An 11,893-nucleotide genomic window follows, 5' to 3' on the forward strand; every position below is an offset into this window, starting at 1 on the left:
TTAAAGACAATAACCATTCTTGAGGACCTTCAACGCAAAAATGTTTTGTCTGTCTGTCTGTATTTCTGTCTGTTTGTCCACCCTTAACGATACCGGGTACTTTATCCGCAGCACCCACCAATGTTGCTCAAGGTTCAGCGTTCATATTTGTGCGATTGTCAATTAAAAAGCAATCATTGCACATATTTGAGACACCTTACCAACACGTATATATTGATGTGGGTCGTTTACTAGAAAAGGCATACATAAGTAATTCTAAGGACCGTAGCGTCTATCAAGCTTGTCTGACCATCCAACGCTTGCACGAAAAGGCGAGCGTTTCCAACGATTTGCTATGACGCCACGGTGGTGACACCTACCCGTCTTCTTGCGTTCTACACCTTCTCACCTCAGAGACGGGCGCGCACACCCGTCTCAGAGCCGCACGCTTCGTTTTCCAAGAACAGTGCCAGATGGCACTCATGTCTCACGTGTGACGTGACCTGATGATCTCGTTCGCCTCCGCTGCACGCTTCTCCATGCTCAAGGCACTCTAACGCAGCGCCTCCAGAATACCTTTCACTAATTTTCTTGCTCAGAACATCAAATAAATGTTTTGTTGACTCTCTCCACACGCAAGACTATCGCCTTTCGACGACATTTGCAGAATATATGCAGATATGAGGCCAATGTTTTTGTATCTGATGCGTGCATATAAAGAATCGATTGACTAAAAAACCTTCAATAAATTTTTCCACTTGCATCACACATTACATTTAGTTAGGTTAATGTTGTCGTCGATGACAAAAATTTGACCTGCTGTTTTTTGTCGAGCTCTGAGGGTCACAGCTTCGATATTCTCGTACAGCAGTCGTACAAGTGCTAAGAATTTAATCACTCAACCCTTGTTGAGATTCGCCCTTCAGCGGTGTCATATATCATTCAAGTATACATAGTGGGCGTATGCACCTTTATCAGACTCGATCTGGCCACAAAATTTATTAGTTAATCAATACGTACTAAATTTCCTTTAAAATGCTTTCCTTGAACGCCGACATACTGACGACGACGTGATTTTCTCGGTAAATAGCCTACATGAAAGTTGGTAGCAACGGCCTTTGTCGCAGACTTGCTAACTGCGGTAATATACGGACGGACCGTCATCCAAACACTGACCTTTTAGGCTTCACTTTAATATTTCAGAGCAAAAAAAGGTCATCCAAAATCTGGCAGGCTCACCTTCGGGCTGTGTGACCGCTGTATCAGCACAAAAGCAAACCCCAGAAGACTTTTTTTTTTGTAGCCAAAGCTAAAAAAAAAGTCTGAAAGAACGTCGTTCAATGATGAACCCGGCATCGGACTTGCTGCTCGGGGTCTTTGGTAAAGAGAAGAGCAATCAATTTTCAGGGAGCCTTTACGCTGAGTTGATCGCATCGTCACTAGGGTATCTATTACAAGGAAAACTATATCAAAGAATTCAATGTAAACCAGTTAGATCCGTGAATGTTTTTATACCATACTGAGCCTTTTTACGTTGCGGACAGACCCTACAGTTACGTAATATACATTATTGCTTCTTGTAATGGAGCTTGCCTAACGAGTTTTATCTTAGCGCTTATAAGCATGAATGAGCCCAGTACCAGTGTCCTGCAAGAAGATAACAGAGGGCTGCATTTTGGTTGCAGTCCGGCAATGCGAATAATAAGCATGGAAGCTACCTGCTGTTTAGTACGCCCCACCCTCCACGCAAAATCAAGAAAACACACAAGTTACTATATTTCCTCAATGAGAACATACGCTCTATGTTTCCGCGAACGCTTTCAAAATAGAATTTTGTGCCACGTGAGGTGACACAGAAGACATCACTCAAATAGTTTTGAAGAGCGCAAGCCAACTATACTTAGCGGCAATGCTTGTTTGAAACGAATGATGCATACTTTACAATAATATTTGTAAAAGTCACTTCTGAGGGTTTCCGCTGCGAGTGTTTGTTTGTTGTTTTTATTTTTGTTTTATTTTGCTTACTTTTTCAAAGCTTTTCAAGAGCCTCATTGGTTGGCGTTGTTTATCGTTGCTATTTCCTTTCTATTTTCTGCGATGATATGTTTTAACCTTGCACTTATAATATTGCCTCTCTTAATTGCAACGACGCTGCTAGCAGTGTACAATATTTTATTGAATAAATAAATGAATGAATTTTCGGCTTCAAACAAATATTATTTTGTATTTATTTGTTTCCTGGCTGTAGTGGCCAGCCAAGCTGCGAAATGAAGTTCTTCCTTCACTCCAAGCAACGAATATAATCTGCTTCTATGTGTACGTCATGTAGTTAAACAAACTACAACTCGAATACGTAGTAAGAAAACATATTGTAAGCACAGGTTTTCTATAAACAAATTAATGTACATAAGTATTTTTCGGGTCAAGTTCATGCACGCTGTCACGTATTGAGCACGCCTAGAGTGACAGTGGAACTGCACCACGATGTTTCCGAAATTGCACGGAAAAGATACATGTTCGTTTGCAGGGACTAGCACGCCTTCGATAATCCATACTGCATCAAAACAACATTTTTTTACTATTCAGCGAAGGAAACAGCAAAATTCACCTACAGTAAATTTATATTCAGCACAGAGAGAGAGAGAGAGGGTGTGTGTGTGTGTGTGTGCGGGCATGCGTGCGTTAAACGTTTATTATTTTGCGCATCTGTCTCAACTATACAAGTTCTCCAAACTACATTGATAGATTATTTCTAAAACTGAGGTACTTATATTCTCGTAGAGAGAAAGACAACATTATTTAAGTGAAAAAAAATCACAGAGGAATGGCGATCAGGCCGTGCCTGGCCGCCACCTCCTCAGCTCGCTGTATAGCCTGGAGCTGTACTTCTAGGCTTGTACTCTTTCCCGGGCCTGGAACGAGGGAGTGGTCAGTAGATTAGGCGGGGGTGGATCCTCACTGCAGTCCCATAGTATATGAGAAAAGGAGGCGACGGAGCCACGTAAACATACTGCCTGGAGTAGCTATAGCCGTTGTTGATGTTGGCGCTCACCAGGAACGGTACCTCTCCAGCCTGGGGAACTGATTGCCTTCTTGATGCAGAATCTTTGCGCACCTTAATTCTTCCTCAGTTGTCACTTTTGCATCTTGCTGCGCAAAACTTGCTTCAGCAAATGCAAGAGTTTTTAGGCGTCTAATAAAGTTCAGCCAGAGAAAAACTTAAAAGAGCATGAAGTTGGCTTGTGTATGCTAAATATATTAAGGTAAGATAACAATCCAAATGTCCAAGTTGCCTCTTTTTGACCTTGTCTTTAACAACTGCAACGATCTTCTCGTCAGCCTAATTGAATGCGGGATAGTACCGTGAAATAAAAATAGGCCACACCAAATTACGATCTGAAAGTGACCTGTAGATTGCACTTGTGAATAGGGTTTTATTGCCGCTTATCACACCACTTGGTATTGTATTGGTAGCAGCAAAGATGTGGAGGCATGCAATTGTTGCCTATGCTTAAACCCAATTGTGCCTATGCTTAAAACAGCCCTCGGACCACTTAAACCCACGTAGAGTATGCATGCACAAGCACCAAAAACTGAATTCCTTGAAACGAACCACCGATATCAACATGCTGATGAGAACATGCTCGCACTGTAAATGGTCATGGTGCCTGTTGAGTGGCATTGGAAAACTTCCGATGCACCTGGAAGACTGTGCTCGTGCCCACCTTCTTAAGATTGTCCTCACCTATACGCGGCCACCACACATGGATACAGGCTACCAACTTCCCTTTTTCATCTGTAGGGTGGCTATCATGCAATACGTCTAACAATACAGCCTTTAATGGTACTGGCTACACTACCCGCTCCCTTGTAACACATAATTCTACATCATCAAGAATACCTCTATTCAGTTAACGAAATTCCGTCACTCTTGCCTCGGTGGCAGGTACTGTCTAGTCACAACGCCACGCGCAAGAGAGCGAACACCGACTCATGACGTGTTACTGATTGTGTAACAGCTGGGTATAACGCTGTAAACATAAACACTCCTTGATTCCAGGAATTCTCCGGCTATGTCTGGCCGAAAGACAAATGGCTCAAAGCGACCCTATTTCTCGAGCTTGTACCTAGCCTGTAGCGTAATCGGTAGCTGTGACCGCTCAGTGTCAGCACCCGCCACAGCACTCTTGGAAAACACGGAAGGGATATGCGACTCCCATGACGAAACACTCCTAACTAATGTTTATGGTCGGGGGTAGCTTGACATGGAATTTCTCCACAAACTGGTGAAACGTTAGCATGCACACCACCACTCTCAATGCCTCTCTATCAAACTGGCTACATGTCTTTTTTTGCCACTGTTTCTTGCCCTAATTCAGATGCCACAGGCATCTTTTATCCGAAATGAATCCTCAGTGCTTATACAACTCGAGTTTTATTAAACAATGCAACACCACACAGCAACGGAGGTAACATGAAGTCACAATAAGCTGAGCACATCTGCAATAGGCTGCACACATCTGCAAATGTCAGCAACTGTTTGCTTTTTGCAAGTGTCACGGTTTGGCTGCCCAGTGCCATGGCATGCATTTCTTGAGAAAAGTGTGCAATGGGTGCAACACCTAAAAATAACTTGGAGAAATCCTCAGTATAGATTCAGCAGACCGAGGTAGCTCAGCTCCAACTTCAGTGCGCTGGATGGGGCCGGTGCTTGAACAATAGCGTAAACGTTTTGAGGTATTGATTGAAGGCCGTGTGTACCAAAGACATTTGCCAGGTATTGTACACTTGTCGCTGGGGAAGCACAGCTTTAGAGCTTCAAACTTAATTATTCGCCACTCAGTCACCCCCGCACTTCTTCCAGATTGACACCATGGTCCTTCTCGGCCCCTTCACACACACGTATGTTGCAAAAAGACACAATGTTCTGGCGGCATCTCGAGATATGTTCTCCAATTAGCACTGAAAGGTTGCACGTGGCTATGCCACTTCGAATGCCAGTCTCTTGTATAAATAATATCGCATTTGTTGGTTCACAGTCACAAATTTGTTTGACGCGTCAAACAAATTTTCTTACTGAAGTAATGTTTCGTGGTACAACTTAAAGAACCTCAAGCGTCCTCAGAAGTGTGTTCACATTTTTTTCTACATTTGAACCGGATAAGTACAGATCTCCGCGGCCCGCTTCACTGCCACCTTGATGTCTCTACACAACTGATCATACCAGTGCTTGCTCAAAAGTTGAGCAACGGTGCCACCCGCTCTGTCATTTGCACATGCCTGGCAGCACCTTCTTGCTGCATTCGCTATAGCTCAGGCACCATGTGATCTTGCCGGGAAAAATAAACTACTCTTGGTCGGAAGAACGCTGTTTCACATCCCTTGGTATTGTTTCTTAGGCCTTCACTCCGGAAAGTTTGCCGACACCTTCGAACACATCAGAAATCAATTTACCAGGTCCATGACATGAACGTTCAGCGGAATATCGAGCAGCATACCAAAGATTCTACCAATGTCCTCCCTATCAGGGCCTTCAAGCCATGAAACGGAGTTATTCAGCTGTTCACTGACTTGTCATTTAGCGTTCACAAATTACACACGTCTGCTGCTCTATTTTTTTCGTCGGATGGCCAACCCCGCTTGCCAAGGTTGAGATTAGACCAGTCAACTTTCCTGTCATCTACTCATATTTTCTGTGCCTTGTAGACTTCTTGCGCTTTCCTGCCCACTTGTGCATTTTTCTGCTGCGTGGAATTTACCTGGCAAGCCAAACACCACACATTCCTGAACCGGCGTCATCGCTCGTAAAAATAAGAATCACCTGCAACCTCTCCAAATGCCGATATTCAGTAAACAGCTGCCACGTCTGTCTACTAGCTGTTATTTTGGTGCCATAAATGGCGGCGGCTTTCATGGTGGTGATGATCTTGACAGCGTGGTAAAGTGTTAGCTCAGGTTCTTCTAACAATGTCACTCTTACCTTAGTTTAGAGTAAATTGTGCGTGATTGGGCCCCTCAAGTCGTTTTCTACTTTTTTACGAACTCAGAAAGGTTTGCCAGCATACGCTTCTCCACGACAATGCTCTTGACGCCCTTGACAATGTCTGTGGGTGGTAATGAAAGTGAGTGCCCAGGACTCAGTGATTGTCAATTAAAACGATACAACTACGTTGTCACTGATGACTTCAGCTCGTAATGATTGATGAGCAGGTGTAGACTTTCCGTGAGTGGCACAGCATTTGCCATTAAGCATCGCAACAGCGAGTGTGTCAGTTACCCACACGAACTCTAAGATACGTCATGCTACTCCTCAACGATGTGGCCATTGGTCATTAATTGTTGCCGCAACAGGCCCATGTGCTCCTGCAATTTGCGTACTTCCCCTGTAAAAAGTTTCAGCTTTGACATCCCGACTGGTGACCACCCGCAGCTCAGCTCTTAACTTGATGTTGCCTCGTCGCCAGTTGTTACATGAGAATAAAAGGTGTTCCTAATTCAGTATTGGCAGCCAACAGGGCTGCGTCCTCCAGAGTCTTGTGGCGCCAATGTCTGCCAGCGAGCTATGTGTCTCCTAGAAGTACAGCTTGTCTTCAGAGCAGTGACATTCGTTTCCAGCGCAAAAAACAAAACACTCTTCTTTCGGTAATACAGCCTGCATTATTCGTGGAAGACCAAAACTGACAGGCAACGAATTTCATTATTTTAGAGCCTGGCAGCTCCAAAAATCCGCTTACAGAGAAGGAGCCACCACGGGCCACTGCCACGTCGGGTCGAGTAAGCCATGTCTGACGACCGTGTCATGGGTCCTCTGGACGGTCCGTAGCTGAGCGGTGCACGCATAGGTCTTCAGCGCTTTGACCGGATCTTCATCCTTGGTGAGATGATCATGGTACCGTAACGAGGACCCCGCCAGAGCAGGTGCTTTAAAGTGCAGGGGAGATCTTCGTAATCTCCCAAAAAGTATGTACAGTGCTCGCGGATTAAAACGTGACATCACATTATTTTGTTTAACTTGTATACGGGTATGTCCAGTTTCTCAAGATAACCACGTGATGTTGTGAGATCTGTAACAATAATGTTGGCTCTGATGTACGCATTACAGTCGAAATTACAATTATGTCACCCGAGCTCTAGAAGGTGGAAACAAAATTATGGGCTATTCTCTATGTTGTCTCGTTTCAATTCGTGAGCACTGCACCCTGCTTTGAAGAAGCAAGCTAGCAAAACATTTTCACTGTGTTTACTTATCAAAACACGCGTAATTATAATAAGAAGGGAAAGTAGGCGAAGAAAGACCAATTAAAACACAGGCTCATAGGTCTCCATGAGTTGAAGATATACAACTGTTTTTTATTTGTAATTCTTCAAGTTGTAAGTTATCCTGGGTACTTCCTCAAGCGTTAAAAAGAGGAAAATCCAAAACAAACACACACACACACACACACACACACACACACACATATATATATATATATATATATATATAAATAAAAATATATATATATATATATATATATATATATATATATATATATATATATATATTTAGGAAACGTAAGAAACGCCTATTTTGCTGGTTTTTGATTGAATAGTTTCCGATTAAATGGAGCCTTGTCTGGAAGAAATAGAAAAAAAAGTGTTGTATCCCTCAAACGAAACAGCCTAATCACGTAACCACGATCACTATGAACCTATTCACTCAAGAAGCATGCAAGGCACTATTTTTCTGGGTTAACATAATATTTGCAAACTGCGTGCAACGGTAATGAAAATGATGAACTTACCTTAACATTTAACCGAGACTTGTCTTTCACGGAGCCTTTTAATCCAAATAACCTATTCACACCTTAAGGCCACCACGTCCATTCATGCTCCTTTTGGGAGAAGTTGAGAAGAAAAGCTTGCCAGCAAGCATGGGTGTTCATTTTTTTTAAATGCAAAGCATTTATTAGCAAACTTCGGCGACTTTGAGCGTATTTATCTATCTATCTAGCCGCCTACGACATATAACTCTCCTGGCCGTTTCGATAATCGTATCATTACCAAACTTGGTATGGCATCACATGACTGTACGAAGAACATAATTGACTAGTCATAACATGAAAACCATGACACATATGTCATGAATGTCACAATTTACATTTCATGGTACTGCAGCTCTTGCGGTGGTTTCGTTCACATGGCATGTTGCAAATGTGGTATGGTATGACATGATTGCATGCCAAACACGAGCGACCAAACCTCACATGAAAATCATGACATGCGTGCCATGTAACGACATGACTGCATGCTACGCTCATGATGAGCTCGCGGCCATTTCGCTAGCGTTACATACACTAAATTCGGTATAATGGTATGTGAATGGATGACGAAGGTATGTGACTGGTGCAAACACGACAATGATGAGATGCGCTTGACGTAACATTACTACATGCCACGCTCGTGATGCGCTGGCGACTGTTTCGCTAGGTTCACTTATACCAAATTTGCTATTACGGGACGTGAATGGATGACGGAGGTATAATACTGGTTCAAACATGATAAACATGAGATGCTTGTCATGTAACAACATCCCTACATGCTGCGCTCATGATGCGCTCGCGGCCTTTTCACTAGCTTCACATGTGCTAAACTCGGTATTACGCGACGCGAATGGACGACATAGGTAAATGACACATCCAAACATGATAATCATGACATGCGTGTCATGTAACACCATGACCACATGCCACACTCATGATAAGCTCTCGGCCCTTTCGCTAACTTCACATATGCCAAAATTTGTATTACGCGACGTCAATTGATGAAAAAGGTATTTTACCCCGCAGGGGCGCCTGCGCAAGTAGGCGTTTGGTGTGTAGCAACACCACGGACCCGAGCTAACGAGGGAGTTGTGACTCCCTCCCACGCCTAGCCGTGCGTGGCTTTGCCGTGTCCGGGGAAAAGGGGATCCTGGGGGTTGAGCCGACGCTAGGTGATTGGACCTTTAAGGCCCCCGGGCAGAGGCAACACACCCCTTTGGCCCCGGCTTCACGTAGACGGCACCCCTGGGCTGACCCACCCAGGGGAAATCGGCAGTCGCCTTTTCCTATCTATCTCTTCCTACATCTTCGTCTTTATCTCTCACTTTTTATCTGTCCTGTCATCTTCTCTTTTCCGTTTACTTCCGAATTTCCTGGCGGCGAGGGTTAACCCTGTGTAGTTACCCAACCTTGGGTAGTTATATTCGGTTATAGCGGCGATGCATGGCTGGCGTCTGCAAGTGTTCACTAGTCAACCTTGTAGCGTCCCCTTGTTGGGCTCGGTGGTGAGTGGCCACCATCGCCGCCGAACTTTATAGTATTTTTATGGCAAACGCTTTTCCTTCCCTTCCTGATCGCTCCCTAAAAAGGTGGCGCACCGATGATACTTTCCTTGCTAACACACCAAAGCCGACATTCCCAAAGTACCTTGTAATCCACAGTCAAAACGAAAGCAAGACAGTCCGAGCCATTTCACCTTTCCTCGTTTCCAAAACTCTCACAGAAGCAATAGGCCCAGGTTAAAAAGTGACAAAGATGGGAAGTGGCGATCTTCTTCTGGAGGTTCGTGACAAAGCTCAGTATGAAAAGCTGTCTAAGCTTGTAGCCTTTGGGGAAACCCCTGTTTCGGTGGGCCCACACAGGTCCATGAACACTATCCGTGGCGTAATTTCTTATGATGATCTTACTGGGCTTTCTGAAAGTGAGCTGCTCGAAGGTTGGCAGGACCAGAACGTGGTCAAAGTCCAACGAATAACAATAAGGCGCAACAACAAACTGACCCCTACAAAACACGTAATAATTACCTTCGGAACAATAGACCTACCAGAATCAATCGAAACCGGCTATTGTAAGCTTCGTGTAAGACCATACATTCCCAACCCTCGTCGATGTTTCAAGTGCCAACGTTTCGGTCATGGATCGCAGAGTTGCAGAGGGCGTGCCACTTGCGCAAAGTGCGCATTCATTCAACACATATCGGACAACTGCACCTCAGAAACAACTCATTGTTCGAACTCTGAAAGAGATCACGCTGCCTACTCACGATCATGCCCCGCATGGAAAAAAGAGAAACAAATAGTAGAACTTAAGGTTAAATTCAATCTCACATTCCAAGAAGCACGCCAACGTTTCGCAATACACAACCCATCTTATCCCTCCTTTGCAGATGTGACGCGCCGGGGCGCCGCGCCACATGCCTCGGCACCCGCGAATGTCACACAGTGTGTGGCCGCGGTCGTGCCGCCAGCGCCCCCGGCTGGAGCAGCCTGTGCTGCTCCGCCACCTGACAAACAGGGCCGGCAGACCCCAGTGTCTGCTGAACCTCGGACCACTGCAGGCGCAGTTAGGTCCGAAAGTTCAGTGAATGTGCCTGCCCAGCAGGCACCATCCACCACTTCACAAGAGGTGATGGATACAAGTCCCACTCCTCCGGCGCCTCAGACGCCAAAGGATAGGCGCAACTCCTTGGAGCGCGCCAAAAAAGAAAAACCTCGAATCACAGTGCCCTCAAAAGGCCCTGTAAACTAACGCAACACCTCTGTACACACAGCACCACACTACTATAAAATGACACAAATACTACAGTGAACGTCAAAGGACTGTTGCGAAACCTCGACGATATCCATGAACTTTTACACAAACATACACCTAAGGTGCTGTGCGTACAAGAGACACACCTGAAACATAAGCACACCAACTTTTTACGTCATTACGTTATCTTTCGGAAAGACCGGAATGATGCCATTGTGCCATCCGGTGGTGTTGCCATTATAGTGAATCAAGGGATTGCAAGTACACACCTACCACTACAAACATCCCTTGAGGCGGTGGCTGTTCGAGCAGTTCTTTTGAATAAGCTCGTCACCATCTGCTCTCTCTACATACCTCCACAACACCGTCTTGAAAAGCATGAATTTGAGTCCCTCATAGAGGAACTTCCAGAACCTTATATTCTCCTGGGAGATTTCAATGCACATAGCAATCTATGGGGTGACTCTCGCTGCGATGCTCGAGGTCGCCTGATTGAACAGCTCCTGTTCTCTTCCGGTGCGTGCCTGCTGAATCGGAAAGAGCCAACATATTACAACATCGCTAACAATACGTACTCAGCAATAGACCTCAGCATAATATCCCCATCACTCCTGCCTCTACTTAAATGGGAAGTCATTAATGATCCATATGGCAGTGACCATTTTCCTATCGTTATTAGCACATCAATAACAAATACATGTCCTGCACAAGTTCCTAAATGGCTCACCGAAAAAGCCGATTGGGAAAAGTTTCAAAAAATGACCTTATTATCTTGGACTGACATGGCAGCATTGAGTATAGAGGATGCTGTATGCTACTTCACAGCTTTCTTGGTTGATGCAGCAACAAAATGTATTCCCCAAACATGTGGACCGTCAAGCAAACGACGAGTACCATGGTGGAATAATGAGTGCCGTGATGCTCGAAAAAAACAAAATAAGGCATGGAGGTTGCTTAGAGACTCGCCCACAGCCGATAATCTTGTAAACTTTAAGAACGTCAAGTCGCAAGCAAGGAGGACGCGTCGACAGGCGAAAAGAGAAAGTTGGCACAAATTTGTATCGGGCATTAATTCATACACAGATGAGTCGAGAGTCTGGAGTATGGTTGGTAAGGTGGCAGGACGAGGAGCACATTCGCTTCCTCTAGTGAACACACAAGGGGAGAGTTTGGAAGACCAGGCAAACACTCTCGGAGCACACTTTGAACAGGTCTCCAGCACAACACACTATAGTGAAGCGTTCCGACGATACAAAACCGCAATAGAAAAACAGAGATTAGAGAGCAAGCCCAGAACACATGAGGCATACAAAGAACCTTTCTGTTTGGCTGAACTGCAGGCCTCACTTTCCTGCTGCAAT

The sequence above is a fragment of the Rhipicephalus microplus genome, chromosome 5, assembly GCF_043290135.1.
Source record: "Rhipicephalus microplus isolate Deutch F79 chromosome 5, USDA_Rmic, whole genome shotgun sequence".
In the NCBI taxonomy this organism is placed as follows: domain Eukaryota; kingdom Metazoa; phylum Arthropoda; class Arachnida; order Ixodida; family Ixodidae; genus Rhipicephalus; species Rhipicephalus microplus.